Genomic DNA, 14,414 nt, shown 5'->3' on the forward strand with positions numbered 1-14,414 from the left:
GAATTCCAGATAACCGGCTGTAAACTCGTATAAACCTTTATTTTAACATCCTAAAACATGTCTCGAAACCTACATATGATAGCGTGTGCGCGACTTGTAGATAACTGAGGTCAAAGGTCAAAAATCGATTTTTTGCGCAATTTTCAAATATCTCGTTTCCTTTCACATTTACGCTATTTGTATTTATTATAAATATTGTAGGGGATAAAATTCTCTACAACTTTTGTTTCAAAAATTTTTGTACCTCAAACCGTTTTTGAGATAGAGGGCGGTGAGCGCGCAGTCTTTCATAATGTACGGTATCATTCAAGTTCAACCTGTAGTCTCGGTCAACACGCCGCGCCGTATAAAGTCCGTTAATTATTGAAAAATATATAATTATAAATAATTTACATTTTTTCATAAAAGATCATATTGAATATAATAATTTTATTTATAAATTAAGTATCGATCTTCATTTAATAACACTTAACCTCTTTGTACAATTAGAAAATTATTAACAAAAATACTTTAATTACATTATAATTATAGTTATTTTGGTTAGGTTAGGATAGTTTATTCAGTTTGCTTACAACCAAACTGAATAAACCTGTGCATTTATCAAATCTGCCACCAACAAGTGCAGCAGCTCATGAACATTTTGTCGTGATCCTGGATTGGACCACCGTCGTCACCAATCTTGTAGTCGCTGCCACCAAATGTTGTAGTTCTCTATTTGACTCGTATCACCACTTGTTGGGAATGTTATTCTTTATTTTTTTATAATAAAATTCTTACTAAGTTGTTATTACTTTTATTTTAAACTTTAATACAAAATATAAATTTAGCAGTATTACGTCTATGAAAAATTTTATGAATGTCCCCGGTCCCTTCTGTGACCGTGCTTTTATGAAAATGCCCTCTCCGAAAATCCACGGGCATACCTACTATTTCTTAATAATATTTTCAGGTAGGTTTGCAAAGGGACAAACATGACCATTTCTTAAATAAATAGAAACCAGACATCGCGTCTGAAAGTAAACGAAATACAAAGGAAAACTAAAAATGATGCAACTATTTATGACTATTTCTTCCAAATTTCATCTTAAGGTAATGGTTCTGTTTATTTGCATCACCATCTTTCTGAGAAGAATAATAATGTTGATGGTATTTTTCTTACCTTAAATTCTTTAGGCATAGCCGTAGAATAAGGGTAAAATAATATTTTATACAATTTGTCGAATATGCATATACATATAACCATATTAAATGTATGTTCACAACACCTCCCACCTTAATGAGAGATTTCATGAGGTGAAAGTGATATGAAATCTCAAAACAATGTTTATATAATTAATTAGTATAACTCAGATGGAAATGAATAAAAATACATATATAAAGTATTATGAAGTCTTAACTACTAATTATAACTAACTTACATTCTAACTTAACTAACATTTTTTTTATAACTATTGCAGGTTAAAAAATGTATCAAATGCAGAAGTGGTATACTTTAAAGGTCGCCTTGATGGTACATACCCAATGGGTCTGCGAGGGCGCCTGTAAATTATCATTCTCTTCTTCGGAGTTTTCATAGTTACCTACATTTTCAGAGTTTGGCTAATATTACGATTATAATGAGCAACATATCTATCACTTTTTCTAGAAGATGGTTCCACAGACTGATTAACTCTAATGCATAAGTTTGGAATAATTCCGCAACAGGCTGTCTTGTTAGTACAATTTGTATACAATTTATAAATAATAAAATAATAAGAAGAGCTAAGATATAGGCAATTACAGATGCTGGAAATGTATAATTGTTTACAAGTTTCCTTTTAGAATTTCATCACCTAACTTTTCAATATCTTCTAGCTTTTGGCTCGCTACATTAAGTTCGGGGATGTGCATTGTTAATTTCCTATAATGTTCGTTGAGAAATATTTCACTAATGGTTATTTTTTCTTCCTTTATCCTTTCGCAACAATTATCACTAATGTCGAATGGTGGAATAAAATCTCTTGAAATATTGGACTGGACTGTATTTCCGTGAGGGATTAGCATTGATGATGCGCTATAAGCTTTACATTGTTTACCTATATTGACACTACCGCAATTTTTTAGTATTACATCTACGTGATTTTTTATTATTACAAAATATCGTAGAGTTTCTGGATGAGGAATTGCAAATAACCAAGTGTTACTGGTTTGTAGTTGAATAAAATTGCTCTATCTGACCGAATTATACGTTTGTTACAGATATCAGGTATGATATTTGTGAATTGCAATTATTTAACTTCGCAATTATCTGCCAAATGAGCAAGAGAAACTGGTTTTGTTGTAACTGCAAATAAATTATTTTTCTATAATTTTAAACAAGTAATTAAATTCTATTTTCGACAGTGTAATAAACTGCTGTTTGTTTTCGTCAATTGCTATATATTTAGATGAGGGTTTAATTAATATAAACTGGTTATTTGACAGTAATTTTTGAAAAGAATTGATATTTTATAAATATAGAATAAATTTGTTTTCAATTAAAGGATGTTTATAATATATATTAATCGTTTGTTTTCGAAATAAGCTTTTTAACTCGATAACATTTAGAATGAGATTTGCATTGAGCGCATCTAATGGTACAGGAAATTCTAATCAATGAGGTAGAGATTCGGACACATCTTTTAATTCGTTAATTAACCTTAATAGCGTTAATATTGAGGGGTGTAAACTCCCTTTCTTGCTACTAAAATAGCATTCGTAATCGTCATGATTTCTAATTGTAATTGATTTAGCATCATATTTAAAATAGTGACGTTTTCTTCTATGCCGGTTTTATATATAGAAAATGAAAATTTTCTTTGACTTTGCTTAATTCATCGCTAATCTTTTTATATTATTTTTAATAAATTTTCGTTAAAATCTAAAGTTTCAATAGTATTATTGAAATTAATTATTGCATTGATTGAACAATTTTGTTTGTTCTTTTAAAAGTTGAAGGACTGAAGTTTCGTCTTTATTCATTTGTGAAATTTTATCATTATAGTATTTAGCATCTTCTCCATCTAAAACGCCGAATAAAACTTTAGTTGCTTTTCCTACAATATTGAACCAACCTCTTTTTTGTCTACTTTCTGATAAATGACTATGACCTATCAATTCGTGTAAGACTTCTAGTTCTTTTCAATTTTTTCGAAAGTGTATTTAGAACTTTTCAAAAATAACTGACAAATAATGATGATATTGAGCATTCTCATTATTGCATAAATCTGTAGTATACTTACGGTAATTCTTTAATGATAATAACTTATTACTAATATTTTCTATTTCTGCAAAAGTTACTAGTTTCCATTTGTTATTAAAAAACCTTAGTTCGCCAAGGTGCTCAAAGTGTATTTCAGGGTTCAAGTCATAAGTGGTTATATTGTATTCTGAGTGGACTACTTCTAGGATACTGGTAATTAATATGTAATAATTAACCCTAAAACAAAATATATATACTAATAATAAGCTAATTAAAATTTATTAATTCTAGTTTTTTATAATCTATATATACTGATTATGTTTAGTTTTAATAATAAAATATTTTCTATTTGCATGGTGTTTGTTTATTTTTCCTTTTTGAATTGTATAATTTACATCGATATTTTTTTATAATGGTATATGGACCAATCCATAAGGCGGAAAGTTTTTACTTCTGCCACGTCGAACTGATTCGTCGTAAAGTAACACTTTGTCACCAATTTCGAATATTCTGGTATAACTGTTTTTATCATGGTATTTTTTGATATGTTTTTACATTTAATAAGTTTTCTTTAGCTAATTGATTAGAATGTTGCATTTTTGTTTAAGATTGTTTATGAAATCATCATAGTATAATTGACTTTAGGTGGTTGTTTAACTGATGTTGGTAATGCAGGAATATGTCCGAATAAAAGTTCAAATGGAGAAAATTGTGTAGCAGTGTGAGGGGTAGTATTATATGTAAATGTTGCATAGGGAATCCAATTATCTCAGTCTGTTTGAGATGTCTTAATGAAATTATTTAAATATTCTTTAAACTTTATGTGAGCGTTCTAGTGCTCCGTTTGACTCTGGGTGATAACTTGTTGTTTGGATCTTTTTATCTTTAAAAACTTGCAAAGTACTTTTAAAAATATCACTTAAAAATTTGACCCCTGATCTGTGACTAGCATGTCAGGTATTCCGTAAATGCATATAATATTCGTTACAAAATGATGCGCTACTGTTACAGCTTCTTGATTTCTCATAGATATATTAATTATATATTTTGTTAAATCATCCTGAAAGGTTAATATGTATTTGTGACCATTTTAGGTTTCTGGTAGTGGTCCAACTATATCTAAAAAACATTTTTCGAACGGTTTTGATGCCGTGGTCATAATTACCATAGGCATTTTTGTTTTCGAGACTGTTTATTTTTTTGACAAAGTTCACATTTTTTATAAACTCTTTTTTTTTTTTTTTTTTTTTTTTTTTTTAAAATTACCTTTCCATATATATAATTGAGATAATTTTTATATGTGCGGGATGACCCTATTGATGACCTCTAATGGACAATTGTGATTTTCATTTAATAATACAACTTTTTCAGCATCTGAGGGTTGATAAGACTGTTGTTAAATATTGTAATTTCTGGACCAAAGTCTTTAAAAATATATCTTATCATAGGAAGAGCGATTTCCCATTTGACTAATGGGTTGTAATGATATTTTATATGTAAATGATGATTCGTTTTCGTTGGATATAATATTTCGTAAAGTTAGTAAGCAAGACCAAATATTTTTCATAATTAATATCACTGAATGTATTTTCGTTGTCTGTTAATAGAAATATATTACAATTATTTTGTTGATACTGAAAAACTGACAGCATGTCTAAAGGATTTGTGTTATCATGTCTGTTCTAAAAAGTATTAATTTGTTTGTTTTCTAGAATTTTAAAGTCGTTTTTGTTGGTGTTGAATAATTTTGGCAAAAAAAAATAAAACTATATATAGGTATAAGTTGTGGTGTTTCAAACAGATTTGTGTTTTTTCTTTGACTTTGGAATTAATAATTATATGGCTTTCGAGATGTGTTTTAAAATTATCATAATTGGTAATAATAGAATTGACTTTTGTTGTGCTAACTATTCTACTAAATGCATCAGCATTTGTATTAATCTTTCAGCTTTATATAAATTATTTCATAGTCTTATGTTGTAAAGTTTTTTTATTCTAAAACGTCAAACGAGAACCAGGGTCTTGATATTAAATATATAGAGTAAGGGTTTTGTGATCTGTAACAATTATAAATCTTGTGCCAAAAAAATATGGACGGAAATGTTTACTGCCCAGACGATTGCAGTTAGCTCTTTTCTGAAGTTGAATAATTTTGTTCTGCTTTATTTAGAGTTCTACTAGCAAACGTTATTGGACGATCATGATTAACCTTGCCCTGCGATAAAATTGCTCCTACTGCTAAATTACTCGCATCTGTTGTTATAATAAATTCTTTGGTAAAATCTAGGTATTGGAGAACAGGTGGAAAGGTTATACTATCTTTAAGAATTTGGAAAGAATTTTCGCATTTTATACCCCAATTAAAAACAGAATCTTTTTTTAATAATAATTTCAAGTTAAAGGTTTAGCAATTTTAGCAAAATTTTTGATAAATTTCTATAATATCCTACAAGCCCTAAAAAGATTTTATATCTTTAAGTTTTTAGGTTGGAAAGTTTGTTAATTTTGATGGATCTGGTTTAATGCCGGTTTCTGTAATAATGTGACCTAAGTATAAACATTCTTTTCGTAAAATGTTTTTTTTTAAAAATATATGAAGTTTTAAATTATATGTTTGTCTAAATCTTTGAAAAACTTCAATTAATCTATCGTTATGTTCATTTAAGTTGTTTGCATAAGTTACTATATCATCTAAATAAATAAAGCATTTCGTACCATTAAGACCGCTTAAAACTGTGTTCATGGGTCTTTGAAATGTGGCGGGAGCTCCTTTTAAGCCGAAAGGCATTCTGTTATAAACGTAATGTACTGTATTAGTGCTAAAAGCGGTTTTAAACATTTTTACATCTTTAATCCGACACACCTGTTGTTGAAATCCACTAGTAGATCAAGGTAAAAATAATGAGATTTGCTGCCTAACTGGTCTAAAATTTCTTCTATATTAGGTAGAGGATATGTGTTCATTTGAAAATCAACGCATACTCTAAATTTAGGTGATAATGGGTCGCTTTTCTTAGGAACAACTAATGAGACTATTCAAGAGGACTGTCAGAAGCGAAATTACCCCCGTCTTTTTAACATTTTGCTCAGTTTGTTCCATTATACATTTATTATTTCTTTATGTTTGAAAGGCAATCTATAAGGTTTTACGTTAATAGGACCTTTATTACTTTCTGTCGGTATAGTGTGTTTTATTGTGTTGGTGCTTGTTAGTTTATCGCCTTCTTAGTAAAAAATATCGTTAAAATCTCTACAAATATCTACTACTGAATTAGTTTCTTCTTCATTTAATTGGTCTAGATTAATTTCTTTTCTTGTTATTTTTTTTAGCAAAACGATCGATAATGTAATAATTATATGTTTCCTATAAATTCGTACTCATAAAAAGAAATAGGTTCGACATTCCCTCTAGGTGTATGGATAGTTTGAGCTTCATTAAAGAAATATTTATTATGCTAACTAAATATTTATAGTTCTGGACTTTTGTTAGGCTTAACCCTAGATATAAATGTTCGGATAATTGTTTTGAAACTACTATGCCTTCGGACGAAAATAAATTAGCTAGAGCAGGTACAATATTTTGACATCTCGCGGGAATTATTGCAGTTGCTTCTGACAACAAAATTTTAAAAAATTGTCTTCAAAATTAATGACTCCGTCTTCGTAATTTATTTTGGCTTTATGCTTTTGCAAAAAATCGCGTACTAATAGTCCATCACTTTTAATCAGTATACTATCTGGCACAATGTGAAAAGGATGAGTTAGCTTTGTTATTGTTTTAATTTAATTGGGATGTTACAAACACCTTTAGTAAATACAGGTTCCTTTTTATATACCTTTTTTTTTAATTTCTATAATGCAAGTTTTATTTAATTTTAGATTATTTTGTAATAAGATACATTCTTTCAATAAGATATATATCTGCCCTGTATCTAATAAAAGATGTAATTCTTTATCTTTTTATATATCTAAAGAAAGGATTTTAATTATCTCTAATTGTTGGTAACTATCGGAAAATAATACTAGGAGGATTTATGCGGTTTGTCAATTAAGTTTTGCTCAATTTTAATTTTATTTTTATGCTCAAGTAGTGTGTAATTCATAGAACAACTATTATCTAATTTTAAGTAGCGCTTAATCGGCTGCTCGCGACCGAGGCTTCGCTCTCGTTTCCGAAAAATTTGAAGAAGAGATGTGCTCGGTTCTGAAGGAAATAAATTATCTCTGCTGGATTGATTAACGACTGAGAATTTATAGTTTGAATTTGTTTTGGTGATCTATTATTTGAACTATTAAAATTGGTAGTACTGGATTCATTATTGTAATTAGAAAATTTTTGAGATTGTTGAGGTGTCGAAACATTTTGCTGCCGTTGAAGAACTTGTGAGTTATTAAAATTTCTTGGATTCTGAGAATATCTATTGACAACTAATTTGAACGAGGGTTATTACTGTTATAATTGTTACCATAATTACGATTATAATTACGCGCGTCGTTGTTCTGATTAAAATTTTGATTGTTGTAGTTTCGATTAGTGAAACGTCCATGATTATATTGTACTGTAGTTACGTCTTGTCTATTTGAAAAATTATTATTGCTATTAAAATTTTGCGGTGGGCGTGTCTGATTATTGCTAGGTACATTCCTATTATATGAGTTACTATTTTGTTCTTATTGCCTAAGCTGTCTACACTGTGATGTTAAATATTGATTATTTTAAAACAAAATAAGCAGGAATTATTAGAAGAATGATTATTTAATTGTCTATTTCCACGCTCTAAAACCTATATTTTTAAAATGCGAGTTTTAAACCTGTCATTATTCTCAAGTTCCATTTCAATTGCTAATGATAAAGCTTTATCTAAATATGTAGTATTTTCGGCAATAATACGCATTTGAATTTTTTTCATCGTTGAGTCCTTTTCTAAAAGTATTGACTAAAGTGGAGTTTAAATTTTCTATTAAACAGTAGCTTCGTTATTTGCATAATTTATGTGACACGTTTCTTTATATTTATTAAAGAGAATTTGTAATCTATCGCCATATTCTTTTACAGTTTCCTAAAATATTTCTGTTATTTGTGTTAGAAAATGCGATGGTGGTGTTTTATCAGTAAAGTGCTCTAATAAGAAATCTTTTAGTTCTTCCCAATTTTGAAACTGTTTATATTGTGTTACCTCTTGTGCCTTCCCTTTTAATTTGGTACCAAAATTAAATCTATAAATTCTTCTTTTTGATCCACTTTGACAATTTTTAATATTGAATCACAATTTTATAAGAAAATTGGAGTGAAATTGCGTCACCCTGACCATCAAATGAATTTATTAAATTCAGAACATCAGTTGCGTCTTTACCTCCTGCCATTATTATATTTTATTATTGATTTATTACTTTCAGTTTAAGAATTATTATTTATTTTTATAGATGTATTTTTTTAGTTTGAAGAGAAAAAAAAAAAAATGTTATTTACAACCCGAATTTTTAAACAATATTTTTTTTTTTTTTTTTTGTCTGTTTTTTTTTTATTTTTATTTAAATCTAACTAACTAAAATCAGAAGAAAAACAGTAGCGTCACAATATAGTAAACAAATGAAAAGACTTACCCCGTCATCATCTGGTGAAAACAAAAGCTTCCCTGGTGACTTGCTGCTGCGTCTGGTGCTCCTTCAGTGTCCCCATTGTCTACGTCTCGTGTCGTGCTTCTTGCTGCTTCTTGGTGCACCTTCAAGAACTGCCCGTTGCCTCTATCTTCTTCCAAAACTGGTAGGTTTTCTGCTGCGTCTGGCGCACCTTCAGGAAACCTTGGTAGTTTTCACCGCTGCCTGAAAATGTCGTGATCCTGGATTGGACCACCGTCGTCACCAATCTTGTAGTCGCTGCCACCAAATGTTGTAGTTCTCTATTTGACTCGTATCACCACTTGTTGGGAATGTTATTCTTTATTTTTTTATAATAAAATTCTTACTAAGTTGTTATTACTTTTTATTTTTAAACTTTTAATACAAAATAGAATTGCTTGATATTACGTCTATGAAAAATTTTTATAGATGTCCCCAGTCCCTTCTGTGACCGTGCTTTTATGAGAATGCCCTCTCCGAAATCCACGGGCGGCCCTTCTATTTCGCTAATAATATTTTCAGGTAGGTTTGCAAAGGGACAAACATGAACATTTCTTAAGTAAATAGAAACCAGACATCGCGTCTGAAAGTAAACGATTACAAAGAAATAAAAATTTTTTTTTTTTTTTTTTATTTATTATTATTTCTTCCAAATTTCATCTTAAGGTAATGGTTCTGTTTATTTGCATCACCCATCTTTCTGAGAGGAATAATAATGTTGATGGTATTTTTCGTACCTTAAATTCTTTAGGCATAGCCGTAGAATAAGGGTAAAAATAATATTTTATACAATTTGTCGAATATACATATACATATAACCATATTAAATGTATGTTCACAACAATTTCAATCGTGTTTACTACCAAGTTCAGACTTGGTTAGGGTATGATTTAGAACCCCAGGACTGATTGCTGAACACAATATTCTGCAACTGCAAGAATGGTTGTGGTTCGCGATGTGGATGCAGGAAATCAGGGTTGCCGTGCTCTTTAGCTTGTGGCCAGTGTAATGGGCAAGCTTGTCTCGTGATGTCATTGAAGATGGTACATTTGAGCCCGAAATCCTAGAAGGCTTGGAGACAAATGTCGTTGAAGATGAAAATGAAGAAGAATTTGAAATTCCACAACGACCAGACGACGATGATGAAGAAGAAGAAGAAAACTAAAAATAAGAACATGGAGTTCTTTTTATTTCATTAATTTTTTTAATTTCAACCATGAGAAATGTATGAAATCGTATTTTTAATAGACATATAAATTAAAAATGTATTTTCTTGTCTTTTATTTACTTAAAATGTAATTAGTATAAATCCAACTATAATTAAAAAGTACAGAGAGAGAAGTGCAAAAAGTATTTCTGTTAATAATTTTCTAATTGTACAAAGAGGTTAGTGTTATTAAATGAAGACATACTTAATTTATAGAAAAAATTATTATATTCAATATTGTCAAGACTTAAATAGATACCAACCTTCCCGGGTTTACATCAAATTGGGAGAAAAACTTTGTTTTATGAAAAATGTAAATTAATAATATATTTTTAATAATTAACGGACTTTATACGGCATGTTTTTGACCGAGACTACAGGTTGAACTTGGATGATACCGTACATAATGAAAGACTGCGCTCACCGCCCACTCTATCACGAAAAACGGGTTTGAAATTTTTAAAAAAAAAAAAATTTTTTTTTTGAAACAAAAGTTTTGTTTTGTCACTCTGCAATGTTTGAAATGGAAGCTATCACACATGTTTGAAGAGGACATGTTTTGGATGTGTTGAAAATAAAGGGTTTATACACACGAGTTTACAGCCGGTTATCTTGAATTCTGAGGTGAAACCCCTAAGATGACTGGACTATGAATCCATTTTTGCTTTTGATCAAATCGGTGTGAAACTACTTGAGAGAGAGAGAGAGGCGCTATAATGTGCCGATCTGGTTTCCACGAGTAAGTTCTTTGGGCAGCAGGAGGCGAAAAATATTATTGTGCTGGGTTGAATGATAACTTGTGTGAGAATAGGACGTTGTTGGTGAGGCCAGCATGTCGAAGTTGGCTTCATCTCATAAATAAATGACCATTTCTGCCTTCAGAAGTCTAGGGGAAAGCCACAACAATGCCAGTGTCTCATCAAATAATTTTTTAATTCATTTGACGCGAACAGAGGATCAAGCACCCTCTGATAAATCGGACGATAGCAAGCTAGGTATTTTTCTTATCAATGTTCAGTCCTTAAGACACAAAACAGATGAATTATTTCTTTTTCAATTTCCTGAAATCATTGCCATAACGGAACATTGGTTAAATACCGATGAGCCCGTGTTTGTGAAAAAATACATGCGCTGGTTGATGGAGTGATTTTTTTGTCTGGGTGCCGGGTAAGTGATCTTATGAAAAGGAAGAGGAAGAGAAGAGAGAGAAAAGAGATTTGGAAGAGAGAAGAAGGAAAGAGGAAGGAAGCGTAAAAGAAAGCAAGGCCTTGGTTTCACACGGCAGATATTCATATCATTTCTTCAGAAATTATGAATGAGCATGAGTCTTGTTGACTTCTCCAGTTTGTGTGATGCTCGGGAATCTCTCCAATCTATCTTCGAGATTTTTGGTGTAGTAATGCATGTTAATGCACCAACAAGAATCACTAGAACTTGTTCTAGTACTATGGACTATGTCGTGTCATCCTTTGATCCGGAATTGGTTGACTGTACTGTGTTGAACTCAGGCTTCTTACTCCTGATCATGAAGGGTATTACAATTTTCTACCACTTCCCTGCAAATCCGAGTAGAAACACTTTCAATAGAATTAGGACGTATTTTTCGGAAAAAACTTTATAAATTCAAAAGCAGCTTTGTCTAACTGCAAGCAGATTTAATATGTCATCTCTGTTGATGTAGACGCTAATTTTCCAAGGAATTTTAGACAAACATTATCTGGTCTGGCATCCAAAGCCTTTCCTCTCAGGCCTGTCAAAGTGCAACCTGGACAAGGGCTAAAATACTAAAAAACATGCGCTCTATCTCCCTTTTCTAAAAAGAATTCTCGGATAGTGTGCTGCCCTTTACTTTACAGGAAAATTTACCATCAGACTATAAAAGCCGCCAAGGACATCTATTAAAATAGGAGGTTGACTGAGTAATATTGCCAAAGAAACATTGTCGATTATGAATGACTTGAGGAGTAAGGTTTCTTCGTCCAACATAAACTCAACTTCACCTGAGGACCTAAACAATTACTTTGTAAATATGGCGAAGAATATAGTGAATACTATCTCACCCTCCATTGATCCTCTATCATTTCCCTCTGACTATAATGTTAATTTGCACAGTTTCTTACTTACGCCTGTGGGGTTGGCAGAGCTTCGCAATACATTAAATGATATTAAAAATAAATCCTTCCTTTAGGGACTGATGGACTTTTACTCTTAAAATGTTCTCTAGTATGCCGGAATGTACATTAAACCATCTTTCAGCCTTAATTAATATGTCATTTGAAGATGGTGCTTTTCCAAATTGCCTTAAGTCGGCGATAATTATTCCTTTGCATAAAGGAGATGATAAAGAGCAAGCTTCCAACTATCGTCCAATTGCCCTCCTTCCCACGTTATCGAAGATCATGGAGATTAAAAAAGAGAGCATATCATTTCTTCTAAATACAAAATACTCACCCCCTTTCAGTTTGGGTTCTTGAGTAACAAATGTACAAATGACGCTTTGTTTTCGCTGTTTAATAATGTATACTCCAGTCTGAACAACCGTCTCGTTGCAACCATTTTCTCTGTTTTATAAAGCTTTCTCGTTACATTGTTGTCATCTAACTGGCTGCAAGGTACGTGCTTAACAGCGTGTGAGGTTGATGGATCTGGACATCAGTGGTAAAATCTGTCTCTTCGTGGATGATACTTGTTTCACATGAACCATTTCCTGTGACTTAATCAACATAAAAACATGGTGCGGTTCTAATTATCTGTGTCTCAACGTCTCGCTAAGGTTTATCTTGCAAAGTACGTTGCTGCCTTTTCCAACTTGATAATACCCCAACACCCATTGACGTCGTTGGATTGAAATTTTAGGCCTTGTTGTGGACAACTATTTAAGGTGGGATTTGTACATCGATGCTTTAGCTAAAAATTAAGTTCTGCCTGTTTCGCACTTAGATGAGTTGCTAATGTGCTTAATTAGTCAACATCTAGGACAGTCTATTGTGCCCTTTTTGAGTCGCATCTCCGATTCTGGGGTGCGTGTTGTGCGACTCGATTTGAGCGTATCTTCAAATTACGAAAGAGAGCTGTGCGATATTCACTGAGGCTAACCAGTCGTGCTCACTGCTGGGACTTGTTTAAAAGATATAAAATATTAACTCTTCCTTCCTATTCTCGCCACTCAAGATCCGTCTGCTAGTTTCGCAAGCATATCAGTATTCCTCTAGGAGCCGTTCGGTAGCTGTCAATTAGGAACATAGAGCATAACATGTATCCTGCCAACCCCTCACTCTGAGTTAGTAAATAGTTCCATATTGTACAATGCAAAAAAAATGCACAATCATCTGCCATCTGAAATTAATTCCATTTCATCCTTTCCTGCATTTCGCAAAGCTCTGAAATCGTACTTACTGGAGAAAGCCTTTTACGCGGTTAACGATTTTTTTTTTATTTATATCTAGGGTTCTAAATTTGACACATTCACTAATTTAAAAGTGATTTTGTTTTCTATCCATTTTAAATTTAGTATTGACATCATATACAGTTGTTTATTTACATGTATGTTTATATTTTATTTATATTTAATTGATAAATTTTGACAATGTACAATTTCTACCAATTTAAGTTTGTTTTAGTTTTTTGTATGTTTGCTGTTAGTTTTATATGTTTTTCTATTGTTAAGTGAAGTTTTGTATGTTTTTTATATTCTTTTTTAAACTTTTTATAAAAAAAAAAAAAAATTTTTTTTAGATTTTTTTATTAAAATAAATGTATAAGCTATAAAATGTTTCAGGAGAGTTGAATATCCGGGAAAGTTGAGTTATTGAATGTTATTGCGCTCAACAACGCCCTAATTACGATCTACTTTAGGCGTTAAAACATTTTTTTGGCAAATTTATAAACTTGTCACAATACAAAAAACAGAAATTGTCACAATACAACGCAACGCCCAGTTCAATATTATGGCGTTTAATGCAATGTGCTGATAATTTCTGATTTCTGCTGTATCGAGCGCTGAGGTCGGAATTTGTTGAAATCAACCAAAATGCACCAAGCCTATAATTGAAGGGCTTGGTAGATATTCAAAAAAAAAAAAAAAAAAAAAAAAAAAAAAAAAAAAAAAAGTTTCAATACTGAATCATTGTCTACTGCAGTTAGAATTAATTTCAAATATGCGCTTTCAAAAAATATTTAACTGAAATTGACAATATTAGCATTTATTTAAGGGTGTGAGTATTAGTGAGCTTGGCCATTGCTGCTTTTTAATTTTATTGGACACAATAATTCTCGCGGTAAACATAGCCAATTAATTACTTGCTATATGAGCATATGCAACCGCTCGAACGTACTCGGTATAATAATGAGGTAGCAATACGTAACTGG

General features: G+C 31.2%; 1 long non-coding RNA gene across 1 annotated transcript; it reads right to left on the reverse strand.

Annotated features, from left to right (window-relative positions):
• Nucleotides 1-1,892: 1,892 nt before the first annotated feature.
• On the reverse strand, nucleotides 1,893-9,037 carry LOC115885214. The gene is made up of 2 exons (XR_004050698.1): nucleotides 8,825-9,037; nucleotides 1,893-2,060 (listed from the first exon to the last, which is right to left on the reverse strand). It is a non-coding gene; the product is annotated as an uncharacterized LOC115885214 (long non-coding RNA).
• Between the last annotated feature and the right edge of the window lie 5,377 nt (nucleotides 9,038-14,414).

The sequence above is a fragment of the Sitophilus oryzae genome, unplaced genomic scaffold (genome assembly GCF_002938485.1).
Source record: "Sitophilus oryzae breed Bouriz unplaced genomic scaffold, Soryzae_2.0 scaffold_377_pilon_pilon, whole genome shotgun sequence".
In the NCBI taxonomy this organism is placed as follows: Eukaryota; Metazoa; Arthropoda; class Insecta; order Coleoptera; family Curculionidae; genus Sitophilus; species Sitophilus oryzae.